Source organism: Nomascus leucogenys, chromosome 22a, assembly GCF_006542625.1.
Source record: "Nomascus leucogenys isolate Asia chromosome 22a, Asia_NLE_v1, whole genome shotgun sequence".
NCBI classification, from domain to species: Eukaryota; Metazoa; Chordata; class Mammalia; order Primates; family Hylobatidae; genus Nomascus; species Nomascus leucogenys.
Window position 1 is genome coordinate 105869791 of NC_044402.1, and position 15173 is coordinate 105884963.

The 15173-nt window shown below is 37.6% G+C and overlaps 1 protein-coding gene across 1 annotated transcript in view; it reads left to right on the top strand.

Moving 5' to 3' along the window:
• Nucleotides 1–15173, top strand: part of PARD3B (par-3 family cell polarity regulator beta) — a 1081037-nt gene that overhangs the window by 835795 nt on the left and 230069 nt on the right. The window lies entirely within an intron of this gene.

The following is a 15173-nucleotide window of genomic DNA, read 5'->3' on the forward strand; positions in this document are numbered from 1 at the left end:
TGCAGTACTTTTTTTCTAGTACTTTTTATACTCACACCACATACCTTTCTTTCCTAAATCCCTGTAAAACCTAGAAATATATTGCCCCTTCTCTTGCTACCTGATAGAGGGAGAGTTTGATTTAGAAAAGAACAATATGCAGTATGAAATCTTAACAAAAATGTTTTATTTTAGTGTTTTAAACTTTGGTACACAGTCTATACTGCAAAACTGTGTCATTATTTAGAATGGGCATGTTCTAGCTTGGTTAATTTATAAATTCCTATAGAGGGCTTTCTGGAAAAACACTGATAATCCATATGTTCAGTATTCTAAAAAATATACTTAGCCTGAGTTTTGGAAGCCTGGTGTGATTCTACTTCATCTACCAAGTGCTACCCAGTGACTCTCGCCACGCTCTTTTACATCAGATAATGGTACCATTGAAAGGTAGCACAGCCCCATGCTGTCTGTATCAGTTCTGACCCCCCTGATTCAATATTAGCTAGGCCTAAGCTAGTAGCTACCAGTCAGTGAAAAGCTCAGTGAGGTATACTTATTTAAGGTAGCTACATTAATTAAAAGCATATATATGTACATATAAATATATAGGTATTTCAGTATACCAATATTTTGCAAACTGGGATCCCACAGCCTGAATTTGACCCATGTCGACCTTATTTGGAAGCCACAGAGTATTAATTTTTTTAAAAACCTGAGCCAATATTTAAAAATGAAGGTATTTCACAAAAACAAATTTTTAATTTCAAAAATATTTTTAGTAGAAATCACTGGCTCATGTTTAAAACTTTCTCTATAAATTTAAGTTTCATGATAGGCTTTTATATTTTCTAAAAATTTCTTTTAGAACTCTAGATCTGCAATTCTGCAATATTACAAAGTCTAGAATCGTGTTTTGTCTTTCACCTGTGAAAATGTTACTGTTAATCCACATATGGTCAACAAAACTGTCATTGAGCTGTTTTTCTGGGAGAAGTGATGGATTCATGCTGCTCCATCCACATATTCTTGGCAAGTGCCCTTTTGACCACTGGCATGTATTTGTAAGACTGGGGTTGGGAGGAGAGCCTGTGGTTATGGAAAAGATCCAAGTTAACTGGCCCACACAGGGGAGCCAACCCATGACCTTGACCCCATTACCACAGTGTTCTAACCAATTGAGCTAAATAATTGAGTAATTGTTTCTTAGCAATCTGATCAAATCAGATGGCTTATAATAAGACTCTGTCTGTGGACAGAGAGCTTAGGATAATGGGAAAGTTATCCAGTCCGCAGGTTGGTTGGCATGTTATATTTGGCCAAGTAGTTACTAAATTGGACTTTGTCATTATGGCTAATTGCATTTCTGAGCAATGAGAGCTTACCAAAAAAAATGAAACTTTAATTAACTAGAGTTTTTTTTTTTTTTGAAGGATTCAGATTTTTCAGTTCATAATTGACAACATATGTACAAACAATTGGGGCACCGAGCAGGATGGAGGTTGTGCTGAGTTGAGGGATTCAGGTCCCTGTTTGATCCCAGCTACTTAGTGTGATAGTGTGACCTTAGGTAGGTCACTTGACTTTCTGAGCTTTGGGAGGGATTAGATAAACATGATCTCACAGATCCCCCTATCCCTAGGAAATTACCTATTAATTTTTAAACCAATAAAAATATTTTGCGACAAATCTCTTCCTAACTAAAAATGAAAAAGGAATATTTTTCAGAGAGGTAGATAATTAAATAAACAATATTTCAAAAGTGTTTATTGAGCAAGCTTAGTTTTGAAGTATGTTGGTGCTTGCGTAAAGTCAGTCAGTATATAATATGCATATTTCACACAGAAATCCAATACATTTATAAATACATAGACTATAGTTCTGTATACTACGTGATTGGTTCTTAATGGCATTTTATATTTCAAAGCACTTATGAATCCCCTTGAAAATGTTGCCTTCTTAAATAATCATTGTTTTAGATGCAAGACATTAATGAAATTGCTTTGGAATTACTATTCATGAATCTTCTGATTTGGGTCCATTAATATGGCCCTTGTAGAACTCCCTCTCCTCCCTCTAACTTGCTAAATTTAGATTAAATAATTTAAGTTCAGGCTTTCCTTACCAAATTGTTCATTTTTCTGGTTCTTCTTTCTTTTCTTTCTTACTAATGCACTCAAATATTACTTTTATAGAACTGAGATAATAGTTGGATTTATTGTTCTTTTATCCAAAGTGATTCTTCCATCACTGGATTGACTGGATTAGTGAGCATGTGGAGCTCAGTAGGATGGGTCCTGGAGAGTGTTAGGGTTGGTGTAAAATGAATGACAACAGCTTAGTCACACTTGAAAAAATATATTGGCTTGAGTTTCCAAACAACCTTCCAAAATGAAAAGCACAAATACCCTGGGTTTCTACAGAATCAAATATGACTGTAATGTTTGTAAAAAGGATTAGTTATTGGAAGTCACTTCAATATTAGGTGGGGAAGTTTAGAAATACTAAAAATGGGGAGACCAGAAGCATTAAATCCAAAGCCAAACACAGGTTGCAGATGCTCTGGGTAATGGTTGCCAGTCCAGCTGTCATCCGAGTGATGCTGCTGGTGTTCCCTGCACCTTCCAGAGCCGTTCAGAAACACAGGCTGCCAGTTTTTAATGCATTATGGCAGATTATGAGACACCTCTGTCACCTGAACAAACACGTAGCTGGGCAGCAGTAAAGTTTTCAATATCAGTTCTTTATGTGATATGATCCAAAATTTATCTCATTTTTAAAAAGAGCCCCAGAGATGAGGAAACACTCTCTGGTAAATTTACTTGATTGAGAGTCACCCACATTTCTTTTAAAGGTATGCTCACCAGAGACCCCATCTGGAATGTTCCACTCAGAGGCTCAGACCTCTGGTTGATTTAATTATGTGCTTCCTAGGATTGTGCATTTAATTACATATACACAACAATTCCTAGCACCGGTTTCTTTTGTTATTCTGTGAGAACACTGGCAGCCATTTTGAACTGTAGAAGAGTATTCTGCATCTGCAGGAATTACTCATCTGTGGTATTGAAGAAAGGAAAAATTAGCCATTGGTACAGGAAAGGGAGGAAGAAGAAAGTATACTTACATAGCAGAATAGTAGTTTCACAGTCTAGTAGACAAGCAAATAGGAGGCTGATGCTGTGGACCGACTATAAATCAATTTCTGATTTCTTTGGTCAAATTGTAAATCATCACTATGCACTAAGCTACTATGCATTTCCAGGTAAGAGTATACAATACTTGTGTGATTGTGTGTTATTTGTAATAGCTCTTTCTGAATTACGGGTGATTAGAAAACCCTGTTAGAAATCAAGTTGTTGTTGTTTAATTCTGGATATATTTGCTTTCGTGATATTATGCTGCTGGACAATGGAATTATATCTACTTTTATAAAACTATATTAAAATCCCATGGGAAATCTATTTCTATGAAAAAAAAAATTGTCTTTTGTTCAGGCCCCTCTGGATAAAGGGGAAATGTTGATCACAATGGCCCTGAAATGACTGTCCCATCACACTAGGTCAGCTCCTTCCAGATAAGGTGCTATGGGTCCTAGAGGGTGCCTAAAATATTCATGATGTGGTTCAATGAATGGATAACAACTATACTTAAAATAATGAATTACTCCTCATTTTGCAATTGGTAACTCTGTCTTACTCATAGATCCCAAATTTCTAAACTCAAAGGAGAAGCTAAGGAAAGAGGCGGCGGTTCTAAACTTTTAAGAAATGAATGGAGATCCTTGCAGGCAACATTGGTTTGACAAATTTCATAGAGACTTGTGACTTGTTGGCCCTAGAAGAGTCAATGTAGTCTTATGTAGAATTTCATTTGAGACATTCAGGATATAAATTTTTTTTTCTAAGTTTATTGGTAGTTGAGAATCAGTTCCATTTTATGGCCTCTTTTAAGGTACTTACAGAATAAAAAGAGATATTAGTTAACTTTAAATCTAACATAAAAATATTGAAATCTGATCCCTTGCCTTACAAACTAAGTTAGGGCTCATATTTTCCAATTACCTCTTTCTTCAAAAGAACTCTTCTATGAAAGAGTACATACAGATGGAGGTATTATTATTAGTTTATTATTATTATTTTTCAATATGGGATTTCGTTCTTGTCACCCAGGCTGGAGTGCAATGACGCTATCTCGGTTCACTGCAACCTCCGCCTCCCAGGTTCAAGCGATTCTTCTGCCTCAGCCTCCCAAGTAGCTGGGATTACAGGCACATGCCACCATGCCCAGCTAATTTTTGTATTTTTAATAGAAACGGGGTTTCACCATGTTGGCCAGGCTGGTCTTGAGCTCCCGCCTCGGCCTCCCAAAGTGCTGGGATTACAGGCATGAGCCACTGCCCCTGGCCTATTATTTAAAATTCTCTTAATGGTAGGATGCAATCTAATGTCAAAGATGTGTAGCATCGGAACTTTAGAGAGCAAAGCAACAACTTCACACGTATATTTATTTGATACTTTAAGGAGGCCATAATTTCTGAAACTCTGGAATGAAAGGTCTAAGTATGAGATAGACATCATGTTTTTTATAGAAGACATCTTGCAAATTAATCATCTTTAAAGATGGCTTTGGATTTAAATTTCATTCTAGGAATAAATTTGAGTTCTGTTGAATTGAGACATCTCAGAAATTAACCTCCAATAATTTCCCTTATTCAAAATTGCTTTTACATTTATGGAAAACAAAACAACCTTTTTAAAAACCAAAGCTGAGAGCTTTCACCTTTTAATAACAGTTTCAAACTTAATATAGCTTATTAAGAATTAATATAATAACTCTTTTTATTGTTTAAGCCTCTCTTACCAGCTCTACCATGCATTCATTATTTTTCTTCTTTTGTATTTATACAATAAATGCTTGACAAAAAAAAAGCTACATAATTTAAGATTTTTATGACACAATGGAAAAGTTTCTTACCCCCAGGGGAAAAAACAATTCTATGATGTTCTCATTGTCTTTTCAGGCAAAATTTTATATATTAGAAAAAAGAAGAATATGAAAAAACAAAAGCTCTAGTTATACTTTTTGTGACGTGCAGCAGGTTTAGAATATATGCAACATAAAAGAATATTACATGAGCTATAGAGGGTTAATGCTGTGTGTTCTTAATTTTAAATTTCAGATAAATATGATTTCAGCTTTGATCCTACATGGACTAATTCTTTTGTCACTCAACTAATTAATTCAGAATGCTAGAGAAAAGATGCTAATTTGGGCATCAAAGAAGTGATCTTTTTTTTTTTGTTTAATCAGTTATAAAGATAAGTGTTACTCCCATTAGACTGGGTCTGGAGCCCAATCATTTTATTCTTGTTTAGTGCAGATGAATTCCATAGAAAATATGCCCTGTTTCTCTTAACATCTGAAGATGGAACAGTAGGATTCAGGATTCACGTTAAAATGGTCCTTTGCAAGGTAATTGTAAAAAAATAAAATTCATTTCTTCGTATTGTCCATTTGTTCTTCATGCATAACAAGGCAGACACCATCATCTGTTCGTTCCAATCATGCAATATATATAAATTGCCCGTGTGTTACTTTATCCTATGGAATGTAAGTTGTATTTGACATTTTATTTAGAGACTACAGATGAGGCCTCCAACTTCCACAGAATTTTTAGTTAGCCCTTGTTGGATTTATTTTCTTTGACATGAGTCAGTTTTTTCCTTTCTGGGCAGTTTGCTGAGATGATCCCATTTGCCTGTCAATGGTAAGTTCAGAGCTGTTTCCTGTGGGGACCATTTCCTTCTGCAGGATGAATCTGTGGCCAGTGTGGAGCAAGCTGGGGCCAACTGGGCCTGGGAAGGGCAAGTCAAACAGGCAACCTCCCACAGTTGATAGAAAGTTTAGCAGTGAAATATGGTTTGGTCTCAAAACACTCTTTCCTTTCCTGGTTTTTGAGTTTCCGGGGCAAAGGAGGTAGAGAAAAGGGAAGGAAAGAGGAAGAAGGGGATGTTGTGGGCGCACAAACACGAAGGCAATATCTGGCTATTGACTGAAGTCTGAATTCCAGCCATGTGATCTGTTTGAGTCAGTGTTAGGGCTTTATGCACATGCCATCAGTTGTGTCTATTTATTCAACCGGTGTTCAGAAAAGCCCAAAGATCCACTTAAAAATCATAATCATAAAAAGGAAGAAGACATACATTCTACTGCTTTGAAATAAGTAAACATTTAACAAAAAGAAAAGCTTTCTTAACTATTAAGAAAACATAAAAAATGCAAAAAGATCTATTTCTGTAATGTTCCTGTTAAATGTCTTTCCCAGAAATCGTAAGCATTTCATCTGAGTCACTAAGGCTCTTGACTACCATGTTTTGAAGCCAGTGAAAGTGTATGAAAGCAATTAATCAAAGCTCACTGCACTCCTGAAAAATATTTCTTCTTCTGGAAAGCAGAGGGGTAAGAATAACTTAGTGACGGTTAATAAGCTTTTTAGAGTCCCTGTGTGGATCTGAAAATCATACGTTGTTAGTATTTTTATCTTTCTTGCCCACTCATTCATGCTTATTTTTATTTAATTTTAATTTCTGGCCTTTTTTTCATAAGTTTCCCTTTTTTCCCCCTAACAGAGTGCTGCTTTAATAATCTCAGAGCACAGTTTTTATTTGCTACAAAAGGCTCAGCAAAAGCAATATATCCAGTGTCTAACAAATCTCTTAACTGTTCTTACAAATCGTCCATTCAGAGGCTCTCTGTTTTGTTTGTTTGGTTTTAAAAATATTAGTTATTGGTGATATGTGCTTTGCTTTACTTTCAGGACCCTCTAGAATTATTTTTAACGTATCTGGTATTTCTAAATCCATTGCATTTCCCAGCCCCTCGATATGGGGAAAGCAAATTAGCTCAAGGATTCCCAGCAGCTGAATTTAGCTAGAGAGCTGCTTAAGGCTCTCCCCAGCAGATGTTTTATCCACTTAGAAGTCGTAGAATGTTATAGGACCTCCCTGCTTTTTAATCCTAAAAACAAACATCAACATATTTGAGATCTGAAGATTCCCTGATTCAGAATGAAAAATTGCCATGACCACCAATTTCAGAGCCACAGTCTAGGAATGAGTGACAACCCAGAGAAAAGTAGCTGCTAAAGCTTGGCTGGATAAAAAGGTTGGCCTTAAAGGGGGTAGCAGACACAGATATCCGTGGGATTAAACAGGTTTGTTGTTTTCATATAGCTTGTCATCATCTTGGAAACATATAAACATACCCAGGATAAATGTCTAAACAACATATCAAAATTTAAAATTTTAATTAGAAAACTTAATTTCAGGGTTTCAACTGCCTGACCCAGTTAGGATTAATTAGGAAGATTTTTAATATTGAGTTTGTCTTTCGTTATTAAAGCATCAACTCACTCAGTCTCTACTTGTGTACACATCCTACAAGGCAAATCCCTATCTACTTTTGCATGCCACGGAACAGATTTAGAGTTTAAAACACAGCCCTACTGTTGTGAAAAGCATCCTGGGTTTTGTAGCATTTTGCCTCCCTCCTTAAAAGCTACAGGCATAGCCAAGGCAGTGTGGGGCAGAAATAGAATTAGAATATTTTTCCTTCTTAATCAAGATTGATTTGCAACAAACACAAATCTGTTTATTATTCTATCCGATAATATTAACATAAAAGTGAGTGATGCCCTTAGGGACCCCCAAAAAAGGGTTGGGACGGGAACTCTATAACTGGTCAATTTTCACTGGATTTTTATCAGACTCATTAACTCTCAAGTACAATGGAACCATGTGAGATAAACAAGAAAAGACCTTTGTGACACAAATTTTAGAAGCAAAAGCCGCGGTGCGCAAAACCATATGAGATTACAATACATGGAAGTTAATTTCATCAGCATATGCATATGCTAATTCAGAACCCAATTTAGAATACATCTGACAAGAGAAACCTTTTATAGGGTGGATTTCAGAATCAACTAGGGAAATAATAGTAAAGGGCCTATGAACTTTTCTGCCCCTATATTTTGCTTGAGCTATTTCAAACTGTGTAATTTATAAAATAGAAAGGAGCAATCATGCCTAGTTTGTAAGTCAGCTAGTTACAGAGTGGACAAACCATTATCAAGTCCAAAAAATACTATGACTGTGAAGTTTGTAGGTTTTCACATGTGACATTGTTCCATAGATGTCAGACTTTAGTATTAGCGATGACTAGATGTTGTAGATTTTTCCAAATGCATCATTGACACTCAAAGACGTTTCCTGACTGGAAAATGAGATATACAGACTTTGTTTCAAACTTTTCAGCTCTCTTTGGATTCATAGCTAAGCAGCTATTTGGAACAAGAGTGAATGAACTTTTCCTTGCCTGACTTTTTAGTTCTCACAGGACATTGCTCAGGATCACTTTTGTATAGTGTGTGCACTAAGAGGATGTAGGAGGGTTGGTGGTAATAACTGCATAAACTGCCCAGTGTGATGTGGGAGGAAAGTTGTAGATAGACAGAATGTAGCCACTTTAAGAAGTGAATTAAATGAGAGGGTAGACAGGAAAAATGCCAGAGGTCAAGCTGTACATATTGTAAATTTGAATCATTCATCAGCGTATGTATGGGAGTCTAGGAGGAATTTGAATGTCATCATTACTTAGAAAACCCAAGGAAAGAAATAGAAACAGAAGAAAATATTTGCGGAGAAACTAGAAGAAAACTATTAAGAATATTAAAATCTTTATTATATAGAAAATAATAGGATTCTAGGGACTTAGTTTAATTGAGGGGTTAGACATTTACCTGACGATTTATGTTTTAATGGTTCAGTTCTGTGTGCATTGGCTATTGTGATGTGTAGTGGCTGCTCAGTAAGGAACGAATGGATGAATGAACGACCAAATCATTATCAAATTCCACTTTTCCAGATGGCTGTTCAGAACCCCCCTACCTAGGCAATATAACAACATTAAGGAGGTCTGTATGGGGGTTTTTCTATAACCCTCTCTGAGGTTCTTGTCTACCTTGGGTAATTCAATCTTTGATTTCTTAAATTCTACTAAGAGATCTCATTTTGTGGATAGAAACCATTTTTCTTATACATGCTGCATCACATAAACTGATAAATTAATTGCCCTGGAATTCCTCTACTTCCCCTTTACCAGCTCCATAAACAAGCTAGTTTCCTCTCCTAGGCTGCTGCTCTTTGTGAGTCTCCTTCCATCTAAGGCTAATCTCTCCAGAGACACTGTCTCTATCCTCCTCCCTTATCAAGAACTTTTGTCTCCTATGCCAATGTTCATAGCAGCCTTATTTACAATAGCCAAAAGGTGGAGACAATCCCAAATGTCCATCAGTGGATGAGTGGATAAACAAAATATGGTTATGTACATGCAATGAAATATTATTCAGCCTTAAAAGGGAATGAAATTCTGACACATGCTGCAACAAAGATGAGTCCTGAAGATCTTCTACTAGGTAAAATAAGCACGACACAAATGAATAAATTTTCTGTGATTCCACTTATATGAATTTCACATAGAATAGTCAAATTCATAGAGACAGAAAGTCAAATAGCAGTTACCAGGCGCTGGAGGAAGGAGGGAGTGGGGAGTTACTAGATGTAGAGTGGGTATACAGTTTCCATTTGAGATCATGAAAACTTCTGGACGTGAATAGTGTGATGGTTTCTCAGTGTGAATGTGCTTAATGCCACTGAAGTGTACACTGAAAAATGGTTAAAATGGTAAATTTTATTTTATGTATATTTTACCTTAATAAAGAGGGAAAAGAAATTTATTCTTCTCTGTCCTCCATCTCCGACCTCTCACTCTCTTTTCCTTTCAGCAACCGAAATATTCTGTGGTATAAGCCAAATTGAAAACCTCCTTCTTCAGCACTCGACTGCACCTGCAGCTGCCTCCCTCCCAGCCAACCATTACCCAGTCTGTAATGGTTGTACAGACACTTATATTTACCTACCATTCACTCTTCAGATCATGCCTACATGACTTCTGCTCACACTACTCCACTGACCCTTGCCAAGGCTATGAATGACTTTATGTTGCCAAATCTAATGAATGCTTTTCAGTCCTCACCTCGTTGGGCGTCTCAGCAGCATTCCCATCTGTTGACCTTGTCCATCTTCTTGCAGCATTCTTTAAACTCTTTTACAACCACATTCTCTTGATTTTCTTTCTAGCTCTCTTGCTGTTCTTTCTCTATCTCTGTTGTCCACCTGCCTCTCCCCAACCCCCACTCCTGTCTCTGACCTTTGAGTGTTACAGGTTCTCAGGACTTAGGCATGGACTCATCTACTGGAATTTCCCAAAGATATATTACAATAATAATCATGTTTTAAATTGAATCTTTTGATACCTCTTCATTGACTCACCATTTCCAAATCACTATCTTATCTTCTCAATGGCCACTTCTCTAGTCCAAGCCACTGTCATCTTTCACTCATTCCTGCAGGAGTCCCCAGTCAGTTAAATGACTGGTTTTAGTTATGTCACTGCTTTTACTTGCTGCTTTTTACTTCAGCACCAGGATGGTCTTTTTAAAATATTCATCACATTGTATCACTTCTGCTCAAAACACTTGGTTCCTCTGCCATTTCTCCTCCACTAACTCTGTCTCCTAGTTTCCTCACCTAGCTTCTCTGCACCTTGAATGACTAAGAAATGACCTCCCGTAACTCTTAGATTAAACCACAAGCTTCTCTCACACCTGTGCCCATTGGCTTTTCCGTCTGCATCCTGGCGGAGTTTCCTCTCTCATCTCCCAGCCTCTGGCCTTCTTTTACTGCTTTGAATACACCAAGCCTTCCCCACACGTGTCCTTTGCATGTGCTGTTTCCTTCACCCCCAAGACTTTTCTCCCACTCTTCACTTGTCTGGAACTTCTCACTCTTATATTCTCAGCTTACATCTATTTTTTCACTGAGGCATTTCCCAGTCAGTCACTTCCCTATTATTGTCTCTTCTAACATCCTTTACAGCACTTATCACAACTAACAATCACAGATTTATACTTGTTTGGTAACTGTCTCTGTTAGAATGTAAATTTCATGAGGTTATTATGTGGTTTTGTATCCCAACATAATATTAACCTATATCAATTGCTTATAATTTCTGACAGCTAGTAGATACCTAATAAATATTTTTTGAAAGAAAGAAAGAGAGTAAGGAAAGAAGACAGATTTTCCATGAATCTGTTTCATATGACCTCTATAGAAATGAACAGAGAAATGGACAGGTGTTTTAAGCAAACTTACAATTCATGAACATCTAAATTTACATAAAGGGTATGTTGAAAGGTGATTTTTCCACTTTACAAAAAAGATCCATCATAAGATTCTTTAAACAGGCTTCCCAGGTACATGTAAAATAAGATTTTATTGATTAAAACCATATGTTTGCACATAATTTTTTAGGAAAATATCTTTTATATAAAGTAAGGTTGACCTCTGAGCAATTTCCTTAAGGCACCTAGCCCAGAATTGCCAACTCTCAAATTTCTAAGGTAACAGATAATGGGAGGCCTGGAATGCAGTGCATATTTGAAACTCTAGAATATAAAATAGTAATTTTAGCCATTCAGGGTTCGTGACTTTTCTCACAAAAATAGCTAATGGGAAGATAAACCTCCTCAACTCCTCTTTCTATATCTCAGTAAAAGTAAGAGTGGCTGTGAAATGATCCCCACAAAGGCTGCTACAGAAAGGAAAACAAAGGCTTGGAAAGTCACCAGATCGAATCTTTCCCCCTCACTCTCTCCCCCCGTCCACTACTGCCACTACTGATAATTAAGTTGTCTTATTGCAAAATGAAAAAGAATTCAGTGTGTTAATAAATAAAATGCAATTAACTTCTCTGGGTCTCAATTTCCTCATCTTAACAATGTGGGAGTTTTTTTTTAAGATTATTGTTTTATAATGCTTTTCTTCAGCCTACCCAAACTTTACAAAATAAGGTAATTTGTAATCATTTTCTCTGGCTAATAAATTTCACAGGTATTTCTGCCCTTCTTATTGGAAACTTTAATCAAGGATCATGAACTTTAAATCAAAGCATGTATAATATTTGTAGAATTGCTTGATTTGACTGTTATTGGTGGTTCTTCCTAAGAAGAAAATACTTTGCAGAATTTGCTTACAACTAACATGTTTTTTTTCTTACCAAACGTATTCCACTGTGAGGGAAGGATAATGAGCTATTGCTGAACCGCAGTACAAGTGAAACATTTTAGCTACCAAAAGCAAAGATAATTTATTGGGTGTGGTAATAAAGATCAAGGTAGGCTAGGAAATAGTTAGTTTTACCCTTCAAAAACAAGACTGCTTTTACCTCAGAAATCCCAAAAGCTGCAAATATAGGAGAAATAATATGGGACATGGAAAAAAAAAAAAGCCTAATACCTGCAAAGCTTTTGGCAAAATTTTTGCCCTCATCAACCTCCTGAAGCGTTATTTCTCCCCTGACTCCCCACCGTGTTGAATATTTTGCCCAAACATTACTATATTTAATGACATTTTAAGCAAAAGTTATTTATCTCAAGTGATGTACTGAGCTATTAACTTCTCAGATAAACATACTTAGAGTAATCCAGTTGACCCCTAAGACTCTTCTGCATGGGTCTGGAATGCTAAAGAATGTATTCATGAAAACATTATTTAGCTATCTCCTGCTTTGTAGGTTAAAGATAAGTCTTGATTGTATTGGGCAAATCTGAATTATATTTGAAAGTTAATGTTCTGGCTGAGCGCAGTGGCTCACGCCTGTAATCCCAACACTTTGGGAGGCCGAGGCGGGCGGATCACCTGAGGTCAGGAGTTTGAGACCAGCCTGGCCAACATGGTGAAACCCCATCTCTACTAAAAATACAAAAAATTAGCCAGGCTTGGTGGTGGGCACCTGTAATCTCAGCTACTTGGGAGACTAAGGCAGGAGAATCGCTTGAACCCGAGAGGTGGAGGTTGCAGTGAGCCGAGATCACACCATTGCACTCCAGCCTCAGTAACAAGAGTGAAACAATGTCTCAACAAAAAAAAAAAAAAAAAAAAAAGGAAGTTCTTATATTTTCTTCTGTATTTTTCTCTTTTCCTTACTTCTGTAAATGATACATGGATATTTCTTCAGTGAAAAAAAAGGAATAAATTCAGAAAGGGAAACAGGAAAGAGAGAAAAGGACAAAAAACTAGACTGGGAGATGATAGCATTAGAGCTGACAGTTCGCCAGAGTCCCAAGACTAGACTGGCTACAACCAAATAACTACAGTAGGAGTAGAGAGAGATGGAGAGATGGCAATGGAGGGAGAAAGTTCAGGAAAGAAGACTTGCTGATTGAAATTGTAAGCTGAGAAATATGCAGAATACTGGAAGAGGCTTCTAGGAAAGGCAGGACCATGGCACAATTATGAATATAAGCAATGCCACCTTCCAGGTGTGATACTCAGAGCTCTGACTTGACTAACATCCTCTACTATGGGTCAAAACACAGTCTAGGAAGCTGCAAATAGGTGCCCATTGCTATGGGATTCTGAAGAAGACAGAAACATGTGCTTGTTTTATGATTCTTCTATTATTCTGGTTGCTTACAGTACAAGACTTTCTTCAAAATGTCCTCATGTGAGGAGACTCTGATTCTCTGTGTGTGTGTTGGGGCAGGGTTGGGGGTATAAGGCCAGTCCATACATGTATAATTTGAAAAAATCTAAGAATCGCTGGGCACAGTGGCTCATGCCTGTAATCCCAGCACTTTGGGAGGCCAAGGTGGGTGGATCAGCTGAGTTCAGGAGTTCAAGACCAGCCTGGCCAACATGGTGAAACCCCATCTCTACTAAAAATACAAAAAATTAGCTGGGCATGGTGGTGCATGCCTGTAATCCCAGCTACTTGGGAGGCTGAGGCAGGAGAATCGCTTGAACCCGGGAGGCAGAGGTTGCAGTGAGCCGAGATCACGCCATGGCACTCCAGCCTGGGCAACAAGAATGAAACTCCGTCTCAAAAGAACAAAAACAAACAAAAAAGTCTAGGAATCTCCCCAAATTTTCTTTGTTTTGTTTTGTTTTTTTGTTTTTTGTATGTTTTATTTTGTTTGTTTAGTTTGTTTGTTTGTTTGTTTGTTTTTTGAGACAGAGTATCACTATGTCACCCAGGCTGGGCTGCAGTGGTGCCATCTCGGCTCACTGCAACCTCTGCCTCCTGGGTTCAAGTGATTCTCCTGCCTCAGCCTTCTGAGTAACTGGGACTACAGGCACCCACCACCACGCCCGGCTAATTTTTGTATTTTTAGTAGAGACAGGGTTTCACTATGTTGGCCAGGCTGGTCTTGAACTCCTGACCTCAGGTGATCCACCTGCCTTGGCCTCCCAAAGTGCTGGGATTACAGGCGTGAGCCACCGTGCCCAGCCATGTCTTCTTTTTTTTATTTCAAATGTGCAGTTTTCATTTTCCTAAAAGTACTAAACATATACAGTGTTTTTGTAAAGCATCATAACTGCCACTGTGCCCATTTAACTATATATATCCCAGGCACTCAGGAATGCTCAGAACATACTAGCCCAAAGAAACCTCCCTTTCTGGGGAATTGTATTATATTTTCATTGTGTTCCAGAGCTGACTCAGGAAGCTGGGGCTGCATTAGAGAGTGATTGTGCATAAAGGAAAACGTACAGGCAGAGATCAGGTTCTAATCTCAGCCCTGCCCTGATTCTGGTGGGAGGTCTTGGTCAAGGTTCGACACCTCTCAGAGCTTTTAGTTCTTCACTGGTAAAATGAGAGCATTGAACGAGGTGTTCAATAAGGCCTCTCATGGCACTGTTGTGGTATAATTCCAGGAGTTTACCTTTAAGTGCCATTGACACTGGGGCTCGGGAAGCCTGCTTAGGAGATTGATCAGTTTGTATTTATATATTAATGATAATTCTTTAGTTTCTCACTCTCTATTGCATTAATAGGTCGTCATAATTAGTCTTGAATATTTGTCTATCTAAATAATAAGGAAAATTTTCAAATTATGTGTGCTTAGGCTGCCCCTTCTCCCCTACCTTCTGTCGACACATACAAAGGGAATCAGAATCTCATCACAGGAGGACCTGACATACACATTTTAAAGAAAGTCCTGGCAGTAGCCTTACATCTATAATCCCAGCACTTTGGGAGGCCGATGTGGGCAGATCACTTGGGGCCAGAAG